We start from the raw sequence: 6000 nt of genomic DNA, 5'->3' as shown, positions 1-6000 counted from the left end.
ACATCATGTTCTATGGTTAATCTTTCTTTTCGTTTTCTTATTCCAGTTTTCTAATCAAAAAACTGTCTGCGAGAAACGAATCTGACGAATTCGCCACTTTTGAACTTCATTTTTGACGAAATTCAAAATAACTCATTTCATTTTGATCGTACAATAAAAAGGAAGTTACCAATCGAAAGAGCTCGTTGATTTACATCATGTTCTATGGTTAATCTTTCTTTTCGTTTTCTTATTCCGTTTTCTGATCAAAAAACTGTCTGCGAGAAACGAATCTGACGAATTCGCCACTTTTGAACTTCATTTTTGACGAAATTCAAAATAACTCATTTCATTTTGATCGTACAATAAAAAGGAAGTTACCAATCGAAAGAGCTCGTTGATTTACATCATGTTCTATGGTTAATCTTTCTTTTCGTTTTCTTATTCCGTTTTCTAATCAAAAAACTGTCTGCGAGAAACGAATCTGACGAATTCGCCACTTTTGAACTTCATTTTTGACGAAATTCAAAATAACTCATTTCATTTTGATCGTACAATAAAAAGGAAGTTACCAATCGAAAGAGCTCGTTGATTTACATCATGTTCTATGGTTAATCTTTCTTTTCGTTTTCTTATTCCGTTTTTCTAATCAAAAAACTGTCTGCGAGAAACGAATCTGACGAATTCGCCACTTTTGAACTTCATTTTTGACGAAATTCAAAATAACTCATTTCATTTTGATCGTACAATAAAAAGGAAGTTACCAATCGAAAGAGCTCGTTGATTTACATCATGTTCTAATGGTTAATCTTTCTTTTCGTTTTCTTATTCCGTTTTTCTGATCAAAAAACTGTCTGCGAGAAACGAATCTGACGAATTCGCCACTTTTGAACTTCATTTTTGACGAAATTCAAAATAACTCATTTCATTTTGATCGTACAATAAAAGGAAGTTACCAATCGAAAGAGCTCGTTGATTTACATCATGTTCTATGGTTAATCTTTCTTTTCGTTTTCTTATTCCGTTTTTCTAATCAAAAAACTGTCTGCGAGAAACGAATCTGACGAATTCGCCACTTTTGAGCTTCATTTTTGACGAAATTCAAAATAACTCATTTCATTTTGATCGTACAATAAAAAGGAAGTTACCAATCGAAAGAGCTCGTTGATTTACATCATGTTCTATGGTTAATCTTTCTTTTCGTTTTCTTATTCCGTTTTTCTGATCAAAAAACTGTCTGCGAGAAACGAATCTGACGAATTCGCCACTTTTGAACTTCATTTTTGACGAAATTCAAAATAACTCATTTCATTTTGATCGTACAATAAAAAGGAAGTTACCAATCGAAAGAGCTCGTTGATTTACATCATGTTCTATGGTTAATCTTTCTTTTCGTTTTCTTATTCCGTTTTTCTAATCAAAAAACTGTCTGCGAGAAACGAATCTGACGAATTCGCCACTTTTGAGCTTCATTTTTGACGAAATTCAAAATAACTCATTTCATTTTGATCGTACAATAAAAAGGAAGTTACCAATCGAAAGAGCTCGTTGATTTACATCATGTTCTATGGTTAATCTTTCTTTTCGTTTTCTTATTCCGTTTTTCTGATCAAAAAACTGTCTGCGAGAAACGAATCTGACGAATTCGCCACTTTTGAACTTCATTTTTGACGAAATTCAAAATAACTCATTTCATTTTGATCGTACAATAAAAAGGAAGTTACCAATCGAAAGAGCTCGTTGATTTACATCATGTTCTATGGTTAATCTTTCTTTTCGTTTTCTTATTCCGTTTTTCTGATCAAAAAACTGTCTGCGAGAAACGAATCTGACGAATTCGCCACTTTTGAACTTCATTTTTGACGAAATTCAAAATAACTCATTTCATTTTGATCGTACAATAAAAAGGAAGTTACCAATCGAAAGAGCTCGTTGATTTACATCATGTTCTATGGTTAATCTTTCTTTTCGTTTTCTTATTCCGTTTTTCTGATCAAAAAACTGTCTGCGAGAAACGAATCTGACGAATTCGCCACTTTTGAACTTCATTTTTGACGAAATTCAAAATAACTCATTTCATTTTGATCGTACAATAAAAAGGAAGTTACCAATCGAAAGAGCTCGTTGATTTACATCATGTTCTATGGTTAATCTTTCTTTTCGTTTTCTTATTCCGTTTTTCTGATCAAAAACTGTCTGCGAGAAACGAATCTGACGAATTCGCCACTTTTGAACTTCATTTTTGACGAAATTCAAAATAACTCATTTCATTTTGATCGTACAATAAAAAGGAAGTTACCAATCGAAAGAGCTCGTTGATTTACATCATGTTCTATGGTTAATCTTTCTTTTCGTTTTCTTATTCCGTTTTTCTGATCAAAAAACTGTCTGCGAGAAACGAATTTGACGAATTCGCCACTTTTGAACTTCATTTTTGACGAAATTCAAAATAACTCATTTCATTTTGATCGTACAATAAAAAGGAAGTTACCAATCGAAAGAGCTCGTTGATTTACATCATGTTCTATGGTTAATCTTTCTTTTCGTTTTCTTATTCCGTTTTTCTGATCAAAAAACTGTCTGCGAGAAACGAATCTGACGAATTCGCCACTTTTGAACTTCATTTTTGACGAAATTCAAAATAACTCATTTCATTTTGATCGTACAATAAAAAGGAAGTTACCAATCGAAAGAGCTCGTTGATTTACATCATGTTCTATGGTTAATCTTTCTTTTCGTTTTCTTATTCCGTTTTTCTGATCAAAAAACTGTCTGCGAGAAACGAATTTGACGAATTCGCCACTTTTGAACTTCATTTTTGACGAAATTCAAAATAACTCATTTCATTTTGATCGTACAATAAACAGGAAGTTACCAATCGAAAGAGCTCGTTGATTTACATCATGTTCTATGGTTAATCTTTCTTTTCGTTTTCTTATTCCGTTTTTCTGATCAAAAAACTGTCTGCGAGAAACGAATCTGACGAATTCGCCACTTTTGAACTTCATTTTTGACGAAATTCAAAATAACTCATTTCATTTTGATCGTACAATAAAAAGGAAGTTACCAATCGAAAGAGCTCGTTGATTTACATCATGTTCTATGGTTAATCTTTCTTTTCGTTTTCTTATTCCGTTTTTCTGATCAAAAAACTGTCTGCGAGAAACGAATTTGACGAATTCGCCACTTTTGAACTTCATTTTTGACGAAATTCAAAATAACTCATTTCATTTTGATCGTACAATAAAAAGGAAGTTACCAATCGAAAGAGCTCGTTGATTTACATCATGTTCTATGGTTAATCTTTCTTTTCGTTTTCTTATTCCGTTTTTCTGATCAAAAAACTGTCTGCGAGAAACGAATCTGACGAATTCGCCACTTTTGAACTTCATTTTTGACGAAATTCAAAATAACTCATTTCATTTTGATCGTACAATAAAAAGGAAGTTACCAATCGAAAGAGCTCGTTGATTTACATCATGTTCTATGGTTAATCTTTCTTTTCGTTTTCTTATTCCGTTTTTCTGATCAAAAAACTGTCTGCGAGAAACGAATCTGACGAATTCGCCACTTTTGAGCTTCATTTTTGACGAAATTCAAAATAACTCATTTCATTTTGATCGTACAATAAAAAGGAAGTTACCAATCGAAAGAGCTCGTTGATTTACATCATGTTCTATGGTTAATCTTTCTTTTCGTTTTCTTATTCCGTTTTTCTGATCAAAAAACTGTCTGCGAGAAACGAATCTGACGAATTCGCCACTTTTGAGCTTCATTTTTGACGAAATTCAAAATAACTCATTTCATTTTGATCGTACAATAAAAAGGAAGTTACCAATCGAAAGAGCTCGTTGATTTACATCATGTTCTATGGTTAATCTTTCTTTTCGTTTTCTTATTCCGTTTTTCTGATCAAAAAACTGTCTGCGAGAAACGAATCTGACGAATTCGCCACTTTTGAACTTCATTTTTGACGAAATTCAAAATAACTCATTTCATTTTGATCGTACAATAAAAAGGAAGTTACCAATCGAAAGAGCTCGTTGATTTACATCATGTTCTATGGTTAATCTTTCTTTTCGTTTTCTTATTCCGTTTTTCTGATCAAAAAACTGTCTGCGAGAAACGAATCTGACGAATTCGCCACTTTTGAGCTTCATTTTTGACGAAATTCAAAATAACTCATTTCATTTTGATCGTACAATAAAAAGGAAGTTACCAATCGAAAGAGCTCGTTGATTTACATCATGTTCTATGGTTAATCTTTCTTTTCGTTTTCTTATTCCGTTTTTCTGATCAAAAAACTGTCTGCGAGAAACGAATCTGACGAATTCGCCACTTTTGAGCTTCATTTTTGACGAAATTCAAAATAACTCATTTCATTTTGATCGTACAATAAAAAGGAAGTTACCAATCGAAAGAGCTCGTTGATTTACATCATGTTCTATGGTTAATCTTTCTTTTCGTTTTCTTATTCCGTTTTTCTGATCAAAAAACTGTCTGCGAGAAACGAATCTTGACGAATTCGCCACTTTTGAGCTTCATTTTTGACGAAATTCAAAATAACTCATTTCATTTTGATCGTACAATAAAAAGGAAGTTACCAATCGAAAGAGCTCGTTGATTTACATCATGTTCTATGGTTAATCTTTCTTTTCGTTTTCTTATTCCGTTTTTCTGATCAAAAAACTGTCTGCGAGAAACGAATCTGACGAATTCGCCACTTTTGAGCTTCATTTTTGACGAAATTCAAAATAACTCATTTCATTTTGATCGTACAATAAAAAGGAAGTTACCAATCGAAAGAGCTCGTTGATTTACATCATGTTCTATGGTTAATCTTTCTTTTCGTTTTCTTATTCCGTTTTTCTGATCAAAAAACTGTCTGCGAGAAACGAATTTGACGAATTCGCCACTTTTGAACTTCATTTTTGACGAAATTCAAAATAACTCATTTCATTTTGATCGTACAATAAAAAGGAAGTTACCAATCGAAAGAGCTCGTTGATTTACATCATGTTCTATGGTTAATCTTTCTTTTCGTTTTCTTATTCCGTTTTTCTGATCAAAAAACTGTCTGCGAGAAACGAATCTGACGAATTCGCCACTTTTGAGCTTCATTTTTGACGAAATTCAAAATAACTCATTTCATTTTGATCGTACAATAAAAAGGAAGTTACCAATCGAAAGAGCTCGTTGATTTACATCATGTTCTATGGTTAATCTTTCTTTTCGTTTTCTTATTCCGTTTTTCTGATCAAAAAACTGTCTGCGAGAAACGAATCTGACGAATTCGCCACTTTTGAACTTCATTTTTGACTAAATTCAAAATAACTCATTTCATTTTGATCGTACAATAAAAGGAAGTTACCAATCGAAAGAGCTCGTTGATTTACATCATGTTCTATGGTTAATCTTTCTTTTCGTTTTCTTATTCCGTTTTTCTGATCAAAAAACTGTCTGCGAGAAACGAATCTGACGAATTCGCCACTTTTGAGCTTCATTTTTGACGAAATTCAAAATAACTCATTTCATTTTGATCGTACAATAAAAAGGAAGTTACCAATCGAAAGAGCTCGTTGATTTACATCATGTTCTATGGTTAATCTTTCTTTTCGTTTTCTTATTCCGTTTTTCTGATCAAAAAACTGTCTGCGAGAAACGAATCTGACGAATTCGCCACTTTTGAGCTTCATTTTTGACGAAATTCAAAATAACTCATTTCATTTTGATCGTACAATAAAAAGGAAGTTACCAATCGAAAGAGCTCGTTGATTTACATCATGTTCTATGGTTAATCTTTCTTTTCGTTTTCTTATTCCGTTTTTCTGATCAAAAAACTGTCTGCGAGAAACGAATCTGACGAATTCGCCACTTTTGAGCTTCATTTTTGACGAAATTCAAAATAACTCATTTCATTTTGATCGTACAATAAAAGGAAGTTACCAATCGAAAGAGCTCGTTGATTTACATCATGTTCTATGGTTAATCTTTCTTTTCGTTTTCTTATTCCGTTTTTCT

This window comes from Caenorhabditis remanei, chromosome II (genome assembly GCF_010183535.1).
Source record: "Caenorhabditis remanei strain PX506 chromosome II, whole genome shotgun sequence".
Classification (NCBI taxonomy): domain Eukaryota; kingdom Metazoa; phylum Nematoda; class Chromadorea; order Rhabditida; family Rhabditidae; genus Caenorhabditis; species Caenorhabditis remanei.
This window is presented reverse-complemented; position numbering follows the sequence as displayed.